The sequence below is a fragment of the Ahaetulla prasina genome, chromosome 2 (genome assembly GCF_028640845.1).
Source record: "Ahaetulla prasina isolate Xishuangbanna chromosome 2, ASM2864084v1, whole genome shotgun sequence".
In the NCBI taxonomy this organism is placed as follows: Eukaryota; Metazoa; Chordata; class Lepidosauria; order Squamata; family Colubridae; genus Ahaetulla; species Ahaetulla prasina.
Genome location: NC_080540.1, coordinates 15,640,753 through 15,657,603, shown reverse-complemented (window position 1 = coordinate 15,657,603; position 16,851 = coordinate 15,640,753). Strand labels below are relative to the sequence as shown.

The 16,851-nt window shown below is 40.9% G+C and overlaps 1 long non-coding RNA gene across 1 annotated transcript; it reads left to right on the top strand.

Moving 5' to 3' along the window:
- The first annotated feature begins 777 nt into the window (after positions 1 to 777).
- On the top strand, positions 778 to 16,265 carry LOC131190811 (uncharacterized). Its single transcript, XR_009153322.1, has 3 exons — positions 778 to 943; positions 12,632 to 12,748; positions 14,934 to 16,265. It is a non-coding gene; the product is annotated as an uncharacterized LOC131190811 (long non-coding RNA).
- Positions 16,266 to 16,851: the final 586 nt, after the last annotated feature.

Below are 16,851 nucleotides of genomic sequence, written 5' to 3'. Positions count from 1 at the left end.
ATCTATCTATATCTATATCTATATCTATATCTATATATATGCTTATACCTCCTATATTTACTCATATATGTGTTTATTTACTATATAATCTTTTTGTATGATACCTACATATATCATACAAAAAAGTGACAAAATAAATAAATAAATAAATAAATAAAATAAGTGTTGATGAATGCTAGCATGTCACCCAAATAGCTATGGCATTTAACCTTTGACATACATGTCATAGGTTTGCCATCACTATTGTAAGGTAAAGTATCTCCCTTCAAAATAGGCATCCTTCATTATTTGCTTAGGTGATAGGTGCACTATATACATTAATGCTATAATGCATGGCTTAAAGTTATCTCATTTTAGGAAGAACATAAATCATCTTCCCCAACTTGTCACCATCCTTAGATGCTGAAATCAGAATTCTTAAACTTTCCAATCAGTGTAGTATACTTGAGAAATATGGTTGAGAAATAAAACTCAACAGTATCACTAGATACTTAGCTCATAAATTTGACTTTCTGTTCCATTGTTATTGTTGTTGTTGTTGTTGTTTTGGTGCTAAGAACAGAAAATAACTTTGAAATCTGTGGGGCAAAGAACAACAGCAGAACTGGGTCAAGAACAGAACTATAATTAGATTGAAACTATATCCTCATGTCATCATCTACATACCTTGTTCTCATCTCCTAAAGATCAGGTGTGTCTTATGCACCATGTTCTTCATCCCATTGGCTGATCCTTGAATGTTAATAAAATCTTGATCCTTATATCTCCCATCCCAAGATCTGTTTGGAAGAGTGTCAATTGCAGAGTTGGAAAGGGCTCTTTCTATCTATATAAATTCTGTGTCCTTGACAGTCTCAGCTCCTCTATCCCAATTTGGTGAGATTTTTCAAGATGAAGAATTTTGTTCTTCTTGCGTTTTCTGTCCTTCTGCTCTGCACAATAGGTAAGTGTCTTTTCTTGGTGGAGGGTGGTTTTGGTTGTGATTGTTAAACAAAGTAAGAGAGCCAAAAAGAAAAGAAACGGCTAACGTCTGAAAATATGGATAGACCAGATCTATAGGTAAATCAGTGGAATAATCTGGCATAACATTTCAATTTCTAGTTGTGTATATTTGAATCAGTGATTCTAATAGTGATTTGCATTTTGTACATTGCTTATTACCTAATGTTAAATTAGCATGAAAGTCCTGGCTACATTTTTCTTAATTCTGCAGTTCTGATCCTTAATCCTTAGTATCCATAACCATTTCCTCCCAGCAGATAACCACGCAGGTTGTGCTGCATACACAAGTGATTGTAGCTAGAGGTGCCACAAACGGACTGGTGAACCAGTTGGTGTCAACAAAGAGATACAGGAAAAAGTCTTGGTGCCAATTAGTGTTCCTGTATGGCCTAGTTACTGCAACCATAGTATAAGTCAGGGGTCTCCAACCCTGGCAACTTTAAGCCTGGTGGACTTCAACTCCCAGAATCCCCCAGCCAGCAAAGCTGGCTGGGGAATTCTGGGAGTTGAAGTCCACCAGGGTTCAAGTTGCCAAGGTTGGAGACCCTTGTTATAAGTAACTTCTGTGTCTGGGAAGGAAGGCCAGGTGGCATAATTCCCAAACAATTTCCAGGTCATGTAGTTAGCAAGGAAAGAGTGTGTTAGATTTTTGCTTTCATTGTTTTTTGTTTAAATTTTTTTATTTTATTTTTTTATTTTTTAATTTAATTTTTGAAATACATACATTCCATCTTTCCTTAAGCAGAGTGCCGTCTGAGTATAACTATCTCTGTGCATCATCTTTCAACATTTGCAACCTCATTTTGCATTAACATTAACATCACTTCCCTAAACTTAAAATTGCAATACATTAAACAGTTAAACATTATAAAACTCTTCATTTTCTTCTTCTAATAAACTTCTAATAATAGTACAATAACAACATAGTAACATAATAACATAATAGTAACATAATAACATAATAACATAATAACATGTATGATTCTCATCATACATATACTAACAATTGTCATTTTATTTATACCTCTATCTCTATCTTAATATATTTTCTATTTTTCTTTAGTCTTCATTTCCAAATTCCTTTTTTATTCTCTAACCATTTATAAAATTCTGCCCATATCGTATAATATTCAGTTTGTTCTCTCTCCTTAACTGCTAGTGTTAATCTGTTCATTTCTGCACATTCTAGTATTTTCCTAATCACCTTCTCATCAATGGGAATCTCTTCATTGTTTGAATCTTCCATGGAACAAATCCCTTTCCTAGATACTGGTGGAAGTGCAAATTTTTCAGGATTGTACGAAAAATAAAATCTTATGTACTAATGCAGAAATAACATTTAAGACTCTGATGAATAATTGTTTGCATTGATTAGAAATCTCAAAGTACAATATATACATTTTAATTATAAGATGCCCAGAGTAATGGATGGATTAATAAATAAATCAAACTGATAGGTTTTTTTTAAATGGACATAGAAGACTCAGTTTCTTGAATAATAATTCCAAAAATGCTACTTTAAGGTTGTTTCTCTTGGGTCATTAAAGACTAATTAATTCCACAATAAACCGTGAAATAGAATAAAAATAGACTGTCTCCTACTGTTGTTTCATAATTGTAAGTAACTCTTGGGAATTGGGCAGGTTACATGGAAGGGGGTATTTATCATCATAAAATGTTTCTATGTAATTTAAAATAGATTTAACACAATTATGTTCGGGAGTGAGTAGGTGGGAGATGTCCACAAAATGAGCCAAGATTGAGCTGCAGAAAAAGGGAATATGCATTATATTTTGGGAGTGGGATAGGAGAATCGGACACAATGCTAACAGTCAGTTATACAGTCCCCAGGTTGGTTTCTTCCAGATGTACCAGACAAGAAAAACCTGCAGTCTGGATTACTGCAATGACCTCTGAAAGGGGCTGTGCTTGAAGACACTTGGTGCAAAATGCAACAGCATTGGATAGTAAATGGCACTGGTTATTTGGTGCACATGACACCAGTATTTTGGGAACTGCATCAGGCCCCGGTGTGTTTCCAGATGCAAGTCAACATGCTGGTTGTTTCCTTTAAAGTCCTTCATGGTTTGGGACACTGACATAGTCTTGAGGTCCAGGAGAGAGAATGGCTCACTTTGTAAAGTGTTAAAAACTCTTAGTAGTACAGCAATAGCAATAGCACTTAGATTTATATACCGTTTGTTAGTGCTTTTACAGCCCTCTCTAAGCAATGTTACAGAGTCAGCCTATTGCCCCCAACAATCTGGCTCCTCATTTTACCCACCTCGGAAGGATGGAAGGCTGAGTCAACCTTGAGCCTGGTGAGATTCGAACTGCCGAATTGCCGAACTGCCCAAGCAGGAGACCCTACACCATTTCTGACAGATGGCAGTCCAGTCTACTCTTGAAAGCCTCCAGTGATGAAGCTCCCACAACTTCTGAAGGCAAAGCTGTTCCATTGGTTGATTGTTCACACTGTCAGAAAATTTATCCTTATTTCTAGGTTGAACCTCTCCTTGATCAGTTTCTATCCATTATTCCTTGTCTGGCCTTCAGGTCAGAGGTGGGTTTCAGCAGGTTCTGACCAGTTCTAGAGAACTGGTAGCAGAAATTTTGAGTAGTTTGGTAGTAAAAATTCTGACTGGCCCCGCCCCCATCTATTCTCTGCCTCCTGAGTCCCAGCTGATTGGGAGGAAATGGGGATTTTGCAGTAACCTCCCCCTGGATTGGGGTAGGAATGGAGATTTTACAATATCCTTCCCATGCCATACCCACAGAACCAGTAGTAACATTTTTTGAAACCCACCACTGCTTCAGGTGCCTTGGAAAATAGGTTGACCCCCTCCTCTCAGTGGCAGCCCCTCAAATATTGGAACACTGCTATCATGTCTCCCCTGGTCCTTCTCTTCACTAGAGTAGCCACACCAGTTCCTGCAACCGTTCTTCATATGCTTTAGCCTCCAGTCCCCTAATCACCCTGGTTGCTCTTCTCTGCACTTTTTCTAGAGTCTCCACATCTTTTTTATAATCTGGTGGCCAAAACTGGATGCAGTACTCTAGGTGTGGTCTTACTAGGGCTTTATAGAGTGGTATTAGTACCTCACTTGATCTTGATTGAATCCCTCTGTTAATGCAATTTAGGATTGCATTGGCTTCTTCTTTTTTTTTTTTGCTAGCCTTTTACAAGACCCAAAAGACCTGGTTCTATGCTTTGGCCTGGGGCCCTGAGAATGTGAAGAGACCTGTCTCCTAGTTGTGCGGATGAATGTAGTGATTGTATCAGCTGTTGTGCATTGTCCATTTTAATTTTTGTATATCGATCTGGGTTGTTGTTGTTTTTTAGCCCTGTTCACTGCTCAGAGTAATTTCTTGAGCTCGGTCATTATATAAATTGAGTTCATAAATAAATATAGCCCTATTCTTGCTAGAACAGCAAATCAAAGAAAGCATTTCTTACATACAGTGTGTGTGTATATGTATGTGTGCTTATGTGTAAATTCAAGACCACAAGTTGGTCTCTTTGTTATTGGATTCTAGCCTAGCCAGGAAGTTGCTTAGAATAGAATAGAATAGAATAGAATAGAATAGAATAGAATAGAATAGAATAGAATAGAATAGAATAGAATAACAGAGTTGGAAGGGACCTTGGAGGTCTTCTAGTCCAACCCCCTGCCCAGGCAGGAAACCCTACACCACTTCAGACAAATGGTTACCCAACATCTTCTTAAAAACTTCTAGTGTTGGAACATTCACAACTTCTGCAGGCAAGTTGTTCCACTTATTGATTGTTCTCACTGTCAGGAAATTTCTCCTTAGTTCTAAGTTGCTTCTCTCCTTGATCAGTTTCCACCCATTGCTTCTTGTTCTACCCCCAGGTGCTTTGGAGAATAGCTTGACTGCCTCTTCTTTGGGGCAACCCCTGATATATTGGAACACTGCTGTCATGTCTCCCCTAGTCCTTCTTTTCATTAAACTAGACATACCCAGTTCCTGCTTGTTTAAAACAATATCACCTACGTGGTTTCTAGTTATTTACAGCTTCAGTTGATCCCTAAATTGCAAGCAGGCAGGAGGAGGAAAGGTTTCAAGGTAGGACGACCCACCCACTTTCTGCTCCACATTGGCTTCTCTGCTTACCACATCACATCAGGGAATGCAGGCATGGATTTATAAGCCTTTATTGGGACTGGCTCCACATTTTGCCTCTCTATTGGCTCTATTTCCTAATCTGAAGTAACAATGTAATCCAAAATGTATTTTAATTCATCGGTGGCATCGCCCTTCTGCTCTTTCTTGGGTGGCCTACAACAGTGAGAAGGTTCATTGGCACATAACTGCCAGATGGGCGGTGTATAAACATAACAAATAAATCAATAGTGGGTTTCAATTTCAGCTGCTCACGGTTTGCTCGTGGGCGCGCACTGGTGGGCATGTGCATGATCGTGCACGCGCGCAACACTTCTGCACATGCATAGAAGCTTCTGAGCATGTGCAGAGATGTCCGGGAGAGTGGGCGGAGCCTCCCACCACCGCCACTACCAGTTTGCCCGAACCGGGGGGAAGCGGTAGCAACCCATCACTGACATGAATGTAAATAACCCTGTGAGAGAAGCTGGATTGAGATTTACCCAAAATCATGCAGAGAGTTCCAGATTGGGATCAAGTGAAACTTGAACTAAGTTCCCTTCAGTCTAACCTCCAACATCAAAGATTGCATCCTATCAATGAAACGACCTCTTGCAAGTCCAAAGAAGAATTGAAGATGACTCCTTTTTTCTGCTGTCATGTCATAACATAATAACAGAGTTGGAAGGGACCTTGGAGGCCTTCTAGTCCAACCCCCTGCCCAGGCAGGAAACCCTACACCATTTCAGACAAATGGCTATCCAACATTTTCTTAAACATTTCCAGTGTTGGAGCATTCACAACTTCTGGAGGCAAGTTGTTCCACTTACTGATTGTTCTGACCCTCAGGAAATTTCTCCTTAGTTCTAAGTTGCTTCTCTCCTTGATTAGTTTCCACCCATTGCTTCTTGTTCTACCCTCAGGTGCTTTGGAGAATAGTTTGTCCTCTCACTTGATTGACCAATATCTACTACTCCCAAACCCGAAGTTTCATTATGAGTAATCATACATACAGTAGTGGCCAAAATTGTGGAAACCTTTTAGTGTATTTTCTAAAAATAGCTAATAACACCACTTTTTCTGGGGAATAGTACCATAAAATTATATATCAATGGAAAGATAATTTAATCAAGAATGTAATGCAATAACTTTTATGAAGGATTTGCTATTAGAATAGCAGTTACAGTGTAAAGAAGAAAAGTGAAACACGTAGAAAAAATGAGATGGACAAAAATGATCACCATGTCAGTTAATACTTAGTTGGGTAACCTTTAGCATGAATTACAGCCTTACAATGTCTTCCCATGGAGTGAACCAAGTCTTTTAGTTCTGCAGCTGTTATCATGTGAAATCTTGAATGATTGGTTCTATTAACTGGGTTTTATTGCTGGGTCGCTTCTGACTAACAAGCTCCAAAGATGTTCAATTGGGTTAAAGTCTGGGCTATTCCCAGGCCATTCCTGCAATGGAATATGATTGTCTTGAAACTCCCCCCAAAAAGTGGAGTTATTAGCCATCAATATCAAACCTCAAAAATACACTTTTCCCAAAAGGTTTCCACAATTTTGGCCACTACTGTACATACAGATACAGGTAGTCCTCGACTTAAAATAGTTCATTTAGTGACCAGTCAAAGTGACAACAGCACTGAAAAAAAGTGACTTATGACCGTTGAAGCGTTCCCCCATGGTCAGGTGATTAAAACTCAGATGTTTGGCAACTGACTCCTATTTATGACAGTTGCAATGTCTAGGGGTCATGTGATCGGCTTTTGCAACCCAAGTCAATGGGAAATCCAGGTTCACTTAACAACGATTTTACTAATTTAACAAACGCAATGATTTACTTAACAACCGTGGCAAGAAAAGTCATAAAAACGGGGCAAAAACGGAAACAAATATTTCACTTAGCAACATAAATTTTTGGGCTCAACTGTGGTCGTAACTCAAGGATGACCTGCATTGATTTTAACAACCAATTAAAGCCAGCAGTTTGACTCCTAATTTCAGCAAATTAAGAGTGCTATCAAAAGTAGTGTTGAAGCCAGTGAAGGGTTTGTACCGGTTTGGCCTGGTTTGCGCGAAGCGGTAGTGGCGGTGGTGGGAGGCTCCGCCCACCCACCCAGACATCATCACGGATACTCTGCGCATGAGTGAACCAGTTCCGAACCCGTAGTGAAGTTGAGTGAAAACCACTACATGTTGAAGCCCACTTAGAAATAAATCAGCAATCGGTTGCTCATATCTCAGGATCCACAACCTGAGAAATGGATTCAGACTTTCCAAGTTAGGCAGGGCTAAATCTATTTTCTTGTCAATGCCACAATTGCCTCCCTCTTAGAAGATTAAACGGCCTCAAGAGATCCTCAAAAAGTCTCACTGTTCCTCCCTCAAATAAATTGACATCACGTTCCAGAAGCTGCTCGGATGATGATGATGATGATGATGATGATGATGATGATTTATTAAAAAAATTTTTAAAAAAATTTAAAACAGTGTTTGGCAGCTTTACCAGCTACTTGTCCTTTTTGATTTGCATTCCAATGGATTTTTTTTTTCCAGCATTCCTTTTCGAGTCACTCTTTGCAGAGGATCTGGCTGGTCTCCAGCAGGAAGGAATTTTCTCCACCCTTGCCAAAATAAAAATAAAAAAGCTGAAAACCTGCTTCTCCACGAACCTGTCTCCTGTTAAGATCTTATAGGATCTTTTCTGGCTGTCTTTCTTTTTTCACGTCAGGCTGTTGATGAACACATCAATCACAAATTTTCACTTAATCCACTGTCTCCTTGGATTGCCTTACCTGACACTGTTTTTGCTATTGTTTTTGCTGCCAGCCTAGTCTAGCCGGTTTTCTTTCAAAGATCATAACTAAAGCAGTCATATTTGTTACCTTAAATGCTTCGTTACACCTTCTGTTTCCATGGGTTACTACAGTTTTCAATTTTTTCCCCATGTTGCTGCCTTCATCACTGTTAATTGTTACCAAGACTAGCTGGGAAGGGCAGGAAGGTTAAAAAAAAACCAACCAGAAATAAATTGCTAAATGATGTGTACAAAATAGGATAAGAAAAGACAGGACGGGGGTCTAGCAGGTTTCTAGCAAAAGTTTTTATCATGCAGTTGTCTTGTCCCAGACAACAGAACAGAACAGAACAGAACAGAACAGAACAGAATAGAATAGAATAACAGAGTTGGAAGGGACCTTTGAGATCTTCTACTCCAACCCTCTACTTAGGCAGGAAACTCTACACCACTTCAGACAAATGGTTGTCTAACATCTTCTTTAAAACTTCCAGTGTTGGAGCATTTACAGCTTCTGGAGGCAAATTGTTCCACTGATTAATTGTTCTAACCGTCAGGAAATTTCTCCTTAGTTCTAAGTTGCATCTCTCCTTGATTAGTTTTCCATCCATTGCTTCTTGTTCTACCCTCAGGCGCTCTGGAGAATAGTTTGACCCCCCTCCTCTCTGTGGCAACCCCTCAAATATTGGAACACTGCTATCATGTCACCCCAGTCCTTCTTTTCATAAGACTAGACATACCCAGTTCCAGCTACTGTTCTTTATATGTTTTATCCTCAAGTCCTAATTGGTCCTTTAATGTCCAGGGTGCTTCTACACTGAGTGTTTGTAGCTAAACAGCCATGCTTTCTCATCACCTCACCTCACCTCACCTCACCTCAATTCATCCCATCCCATCCCATCCCATCCCATCCCATCCCACCCTATCCTACCTTACCCTACCTTACTTTACCTTACCTTATATCTCATCTCATCTCATCTCATCTCATTTTTTAAATTTACAGGCTACCCACTGCACTGTGAAATGACTTTAAATATGTCATCATTATGTGAAGTCTTTCTCAAATGATCTTCACATATTTTTATTGTTTATATTCTGGCCATTCTGACATGTAGAAAGTCAACGCTTAAATTAATTGATTAATTATGTGCCAAATCACGATTAATTCTTAGCTGCCATATTATGTTCTTTCAGGTCTTCCAGTGGCGACTATCATCACTGTAATTGAGTCCATCCGCCTTGCTGCTGGTTGTCTTCTCTTTCCTTCCACCTTTCTCAGCGTCACAGCCTTCTCCTGAGAGCTGTGTCTTTGCATAATGTATTCAGAGTAGGATAACATGTACCTCTAGTGAGAACCATGAGTTGATTTAATTACATAGAGACAAAAAGACAGATTGTTCTGCACTCTTCTTAGATGGGTCTGACTCATAATGAAGTGACCGAAACTCTGAAATTAGTTGGCCAAAAGATGCTGCCAGCGTTCCAGAAAACCCCCTCTTGCAGAAAAGACTCCGAAGCAAACATCTTTCAAAGTTCTTTTACTAGCATAGGTAAACTGGCACAACTGGATAAACTCCGAATCTGGGGATCCGGGTTTTTTCCTCAGTAAGACAAACGCCAAAATCCCCACCCCCTTGACCCATCTGCCGATCACATGCTCCAATCACCAACCATCTCATCCCGAGACATCACTCCGGCCACTCCTTCTCCAGATGTAGGCTCGGCCTGACGTTGGCCTGCAGGAAGAATGTTGTTATGTCTAATGACCCCTTCTACCAACCCCCCCCTCCTACTTTCCCACACATGGGAAAGTGGCAGCGTGGAAGCCTCCGGCCTAGTATGGCTTCCAAAGCTGACAGATGCTTTCTAAAAAGCAACTGGACTTTGTTTTCTTCGAAAATGTTTCACTTCTCATTCAAGAAGCTTCTTCAGTTCTGGTCATTAGCTCTCTGAGAGTCATTAGGGCTACTTGGGGGTTTATCTGTACACTCAGGGACACCTGAATCAGGAACTGGGTATGTCTAGTTTAATGAAAAGAAGGACTAGAGGAGACATGATAGCAGTGTTCCAATATCTCAGGGGTTGCCACAAAGAAGAGGGAGTCAAGCTATTCTCCAAAGCACCTGAGGGTAGAACAAGAAGCAATGGGTGGAAACTGATCAAGGAAAGAAGCAACTTAGAACTAAGGAGAAATTTCCTGACAGTTAGAACAATTAACCAGTGGAACAACTTGCCTGCAGAAGTTGTGAATGCTCCAACACTGGAAAATTTTAAGAAAATGTTGGATAACCATCTGTCTGAGATGATGTAGGGTTTCCTGCCTGGGCAGGGGGTTGGACTAGAAAGCCTCCAAGATCCCTTCCAACTCTGTTGTTATATTATATTATATTATATTATATTATATTATATTATATTATATTATATTATATTATATTATATTATATTATATTATATTATATTATATTATATTATATTATATTATATTATATTATATTATATTATATTATATTATATTATATTATATTATATTAGAGTGCAAATGGGAGCGGAACGGCTGAAAGAACTGTGCTGTAAACAGGACAATAAGGAGTGTCCAGTGGTGGGTTTAACATATTCATGCCACCGGTGCACACTTGCTTCGTGCACACGCGTGCCTTCTGCACATATGCCTGGCCTTCTGCGCATGCGCTTTGCATGAGTGTGCGCCTTCCGCACATGCAGCCAGGCTCAAAAACGTGGCTAAATAGGACGGCATTACGCGGGGGCAGGTGGGCAGGCCCACCCGCAGTTACTGCTACCAGATCATACTTTAAAATATGTGGACTTCAAACTCCCAGAATTCATGCTGGCTGGCGAATTACGGGAGTTAGTATCCACACAAGTTAAAATTGCTACAGTTGAGACACACTGATCTATATACCATTTATAGCCAAGAGGATTATGAAACCAAGAGGATTTTGAAATCCAAGAGGATTTTGAAACATTATCTAAATCAGGGACACATAGCAGTATCTAAATCAGGAGCACAAACTGAAATAAGGGCAGGGCTAGAGCAAAAACCAAGGGATAGAATAAAGATCACATGAAGTGTTAATACCAGTTTATAATGATTTGGTAAGGACACACTTGGAATACTGCATCCAATTTTGGTCACCACTATGTAAAAAAGATGTTGGGACTCTAGAAAGTTAATCAGTGGAACAACTTGCTTCCAGAAGTTGTGAATGCTCCAAAACTGGAAGTTTTTAAGGGGATGTTGGATAACCATTTGTCTGAAGTGGTGTAGGGTTTCCTGCCTAAGCATGGGGTTGGACTAGGTCGCTTCCATCTCTGTTTTTCTATTCTATTCCAGAGCAAAAACTAAATTAATTTCATTTCAGTATGGTATTTATAGACCAATGACTTCCCTAGATTCATAATGGTTTGCAAATATGTAAAAAAACCAACCAAGCATAGAACAATAAAATATCTCACCAAGAGAATTTGTACTGGAATAAAATTCAAGCCTAGTTAATCTCACTGCTCTTTAGTCCTGTTTAATTGTTTTCCTGTTGTTGTGTTAATTTGGAAGGGAGGTTTGGAATTTCTGAGGCTCTCCCCAGGATTTTTTGTTGAATACAGGACAAAGTTATAGTGCATTTCGATGGTCTATATGCAAATAGGTAAGCATTTGGCATACAAGTGATTAGCAATACTGTTGAAATGATTAGACGGTTCAGCTAGGAAAAGAGGTATGTTTTCACTTAGCCAAGATATGGCTTACCGCAGTTTATTTAGTGACCGTTCAAAGTTACAACAGCACTGAAAAAAGTGACTTATGAACATTTTTCACACTTACGACCACTGTTAGCATCCTCATGGTCATGTGATCAAAATTCAGGCGCTTGCCAACTGATTTGTATTTATGACGGTCGCAGCGTCCCGCAGTCATGTGGTCACCAGTTGCGACCTTCTGACAAGAAAAGTCAATGGGGAAGCCAGATTCACTTAACAACCGAGTTACTAACTCAACCGCTGCATTGATTCACTGAACAACTGTGGCAAGAGAGGTTGTCAAATGGGCCAAAATTCACTTAACGACTGACTCCCTTAGCAACAGAAATGTGGGGAGTCAGTTGTGGTCATACGGCGAGGACTACCTATATTTGCTGACTAACGCTGAACCAAACTCTTCTGAAGGCTGGGGAATGCCTTGACCTCATGAAGGAAAAAGGCAGACTCTAGTTCCATGGTGGTGAATCTATGGCATATGTGCCCAAAGTGGCCCGCAGAGCCATCTTTCCGGGCACGCGAGCTGTCATCCAACTCACCTGCAGCTGTGCATGCGCATGCGCCCCCAGCTGGTGTTTGGGCCTCCAGTGCGCATGCGCGCAATTCTGGAGACCCAGATGGTCTTCAGAGCTCTCCTAGGCATGCATGTGAGAGTACCTGAGTACAGTGCAGCACATGCATGTGCAGATGGTGCAATTGTGTGCGCAGCACATGGGAGAGCTGCACAAAAGTCGCACACATGAGCAGATGGTGCGGTATAGCGCACGCAGTGCCCAGGGGAGGAGCCGCGCATAAGCGAAGCACGTACCCGTTTGGCGCTCGGTGAGTAAAAAGTTGGCCACCATTGCACTAGTTGTTCAGCTTCTTTGAGAAAGCTTCACGATTTGATCCTTCTAGATAAATAATTCATTTTTAATTTCTCTTTTAATAGCTCAAGGTCTTGTTTGCAACGTTTGTGAATTGAAAATAGGCCTCCTGTGTTTTAAACCCAGAGAACCCTGCAGACCTAAGCCTGGCCAGCTATGTGAGATGACCGAAGTTTATTCAGGTAGGAACAGATCCAACACCTTTCAGAAATTTTATTCAAGATCTGGGGGTACTTATTGTATTTGCACAGCTATTAGAAATAGGGGATGCTTGATCTGGGTACACATCTTGGAATCATAACTCCATATAGTTAAACTTGACTTGTCTTAAAGTCAACAACGAGATAAGGCTGGTCCCACAAGGAAAATGCAATTTAGGCTACATTAACAGAGATTGAATCATCAAAACGATGGAAATAGGAATTTGATGTGCTGTGTTTTAAGAAAAGTTGGAGAAACTGGGACAGATGAAAAGAATGGCAAATAAGTTGCTCCAATAATTGAAAATGAAGACTCACAAAATCATCCAATGAGTGTATGAGTTGTGTATGAGTTAAATAATAGGGAATTAAGCAGAACTAGGCTTTAAACAAAACTAAATTAATTTTTTTAAAAAAATGTACATGTAAATAATTTATACCAAGAAACTCTCCCTGTTGTAACATTCATGATAGCTTTTGGAGAAGCCCAAAGACCACAATCAAACCTGGAATGTTAGATTGTATATCTCCAGGATAACCTGCATGAACAAAACACAAACTATTATTTTCTAACCAGAAAAAGGAGAATTTAAAACAGAAAACCAATATTAGTTTTCAACCCATTAAGTTGAGCTGGTTTAATTAGAATCCTATCATAAGGGCTGCTTTCTTTATTCTGAGTCCATTTACAAATTGAAATTATAGATCAGAAATACTTGTTTCCAAAAAATAAAAAAAGAACACCTGAGGCAGAAGGAAATAGATACTCCTTCCTATTTCTTCCTTTTAGAGAAACAGCAGATTGGCCCAGTACCTGTTTTTCTTATATTTATTTATTAATCAAAATTACATAATTGCCTATCTCACTAAAAGCAACTTTGAGTGTTGCACAACACAATAAAACAACACAGAAAAACAGATCGGCATCCTGCAACCCTCTACCAGTGAAAAAGGAGCTCACGAAGGCTGCACGTGGCTTTCCTGAGCTCTGTTTCCGGCTGCGACGGCCTCCTGCAACCCTCTGCCAGTGAAAACGGAGCTCACGAGGGCCACACGTGGCTCTCCTGAGCTCCATTTCCGGCTGCGACGGCCTCCTGCAACCCTCTGCCAGTGAAAACGGAGCTCACGAGGGCTGCACGTGGCTTTCCTGAGCTCTGTTTCCGGCTGCGACGGCCTCCTGCAACCCTCTGCCAGTGAAAACGGAGCTCACGAGGGCCACACGTGGCTCTCCTGAGCTCCATTTCCGGCTGCGACGGCCTCCTGCAACCCTCTGCCAGTGAAAACGGAGCTCACGAGGGCTGCACGTGGCTTTCCTGAGCTCTGTTTCCGGCTGCGACGGCCTCCTGCAACCCTCTACCAGTGAAAAAGGAGCTCACGAGGGCTGCACGTGGCTTTCCTGAGCTCTGTTTCCGGCTGCGACGGCCTCCTGCAACCCTCTGCCAGTGAAAACGGAGCTCACGAGGGCCACACGTGGCTCTCCTGAGCTCCATTTCCGGCTGCGACGGCCTCCTGCAACCCTCTGCCAGTGAAAACGGAGCTCACGAGGGCCGCACGTGGCTTTCCTGAGCTCTGTTTCCAGCTGCAATGGCCTCCTGCAACCCACTGCCAGCGAAAACGGAGGATAAGAAAAGACAGGACGGGGGTCTAGCAGGTTTCTAGCAAAAGTTTTTATCATGCAGTTGTCTTGTCCCAGACAACAGAAGAGAACAGAAGAGAACAGAACAGAATAGAATAACAGAGTTGGAAGGGACCTTTGAGATATTCTAGTCCAACCCTCTACTTAGGCAGGAAACTCTACACCACTTCAGACAAATGGTTGTCTAATATCTTCTTCCTTTTTAACTGCTAGCAGTTAAACTAGCAGTTAAAAAGGAAGAAACAGCTGCAATCACACATTGCTCCCAGAAGCACGAAGCTGAAGCCTGAAGATGACGAATGAGACTTCGTCGAAACGTCGCCAAGACACTTCCAATTTTACGCGGGAGAAAACCCGAATAACCAAAGACCTACATATATATCCATATATATATGGATTTGAAGCTAGGGTGGGGGCACTCCAAACTCTCTCCAGGAAGTGACTCATCTGTATGATGCAGATGTAATCTCAGTTATTTGTATCTCACGTTTCTGTTTTGTGTTTTTGTTTTGTTTTTTCTCCTCCCATCAGCTGGCCTTCCGTTGTTTAAAAGCTTCGGGTGTGGTGAACATAGAGAACTCTGCGGCAGGTCTGAGCAGAGGGACACTCTCTTCAGAAGAACCTACAAGCGTAGTTGCTGCGATACCGACTTATGCAATAAGGACTAAGCTGCAACGTCCAATGTTTAGCACAGCTCGGGAAGGCGGGGGAGAGCGGCAATGCTGCCAAGGCTGATCCTGATGTGGTTTTTTTCTTTTATTTTTCCCCTCTCGGCTTAAAAGAAACACCCACATTGTTCTCTCATCCCCTCGTTCTGTTGTCGTCCCTACCTTACATTAGAACATGGTCCTGCCTTCTAACTCTTTGTGATCATAATGGCAGCTCACACCTCATTTTTTGAGCCCTTTGGAGGAAACGTGGTAAGACCACCCATTTCCGAGGGCACACTTACAGAATTTTTCGGAATATAAGATGCGCCTTAGTTTTTGGGGAGGAAAATAAGAAAAAAAGCTGATTGGTAGATTGATTGGCATCCCGGAATACCCCCAATCAGCTGTTCCTAGAGGTGAATTTTAGCAACAGGTTCCTTGGTTGTGAGCTCCGTGCCTTGCTTTTTTTTGCTTTTTTTTTTCTGCCTCTGAAAGCCTCCGAAACAGAGCTTCGGAAAAAAAGCCTCTGAAGTTCTGTTTGGGAGTTTCTTTTCTGAAGCTCCATTTGGGGCTTTTTTTCTAAGCTCCGTTTGGGGCTTTTTTCCTAAACTCCATTTCTGATGCTTTTTTTCAGCCTCTGAAATCTGTGTTTGAGAAGCTGGGTGGGGCTACATTCGGAGTTTAAGATGCACCCAGATTCTCACCCTCTTTTTTGGGGGGGAAAGGTGCACCTTATACTCTGAAAAATACGGTAAATCATTTTGGGTTGGACTAGATGACCTACAAGGTCCCTTCCAACTCTGTTAATCTGAATCTGCATTTCATAAATTCTAGTTTCTGTTTTGTTCTCCCATGGTACCTCTCAGGCATTTTGCTCTTTTTCACTAGTAATAATCATATCAGCCTTAAGGAACAGATAGATTATGCAAATTAAGGTTACAATTTTTTTCTTCTTTCCATGTAAAGACTGAAAAAATGGAAGGGTGCCATTTTTGTCTACAGCAGGGGGAAAAAATGCTTGATCAAAATGAAAAATGCTTCTTTCATTTTTGCCACATCTGAACCTATGTAAGGATCATGTATATAAAGACAAGGATGTGCTGGCTTGCCTTTGCGTTCTGTATTATTGCTGTTCTTTTTGTATAATGCTCTGATACTGTATAGCTTCCTAACCTCTTCAGCTTGAAGGAATGAATAAAACTGATTAATTGACCACTCCTCTTCCATCTAAGCCTTTTTCTTCTCCTATCCAGGATTTGGCAGTTTGGCAAAAGGATCTTATGATAGATAGTTGATGGATTCACCAATGATTTCCAATTCCCAATGATTTAGCAATAGCAATAGCATTAGACTTATATACTGCTTCACAATGCTTTCCAGTCCTCTCTAAGCAGTTGACAGAGTCAGCATATTGTTCCCAACAATCTAGGTCTTCATTTTACCCACCTCGGAAGGATGGAAGGCTGAGTCAACCTTGAGGCTGGTGAGATTCGATCTGCCATTTAATGGTTAAACAGTTGATGATGCACCAATTTGTAGTAACCATATAGATTTTTCTCATGAGGATCCATCTCTAAATCTGGTCCTTCAGCATCCTCATCACAACTTTAACTAAGTCCTGGCCTGAAAATGGCCCAAAAATAGCCTGAAAAAGGCCCAAAATATGGCCTTGAAACAGCCTAAAAACAGCCCTGAAAACAGCCTGAAAAAGCCTGAAAATTGGCCTGTAAATGGCCCAAAATATGGCCTGAAAATGGCCTAAAAACAGCTTTGAAAATGGCCCACAAAATGGTCTGAAA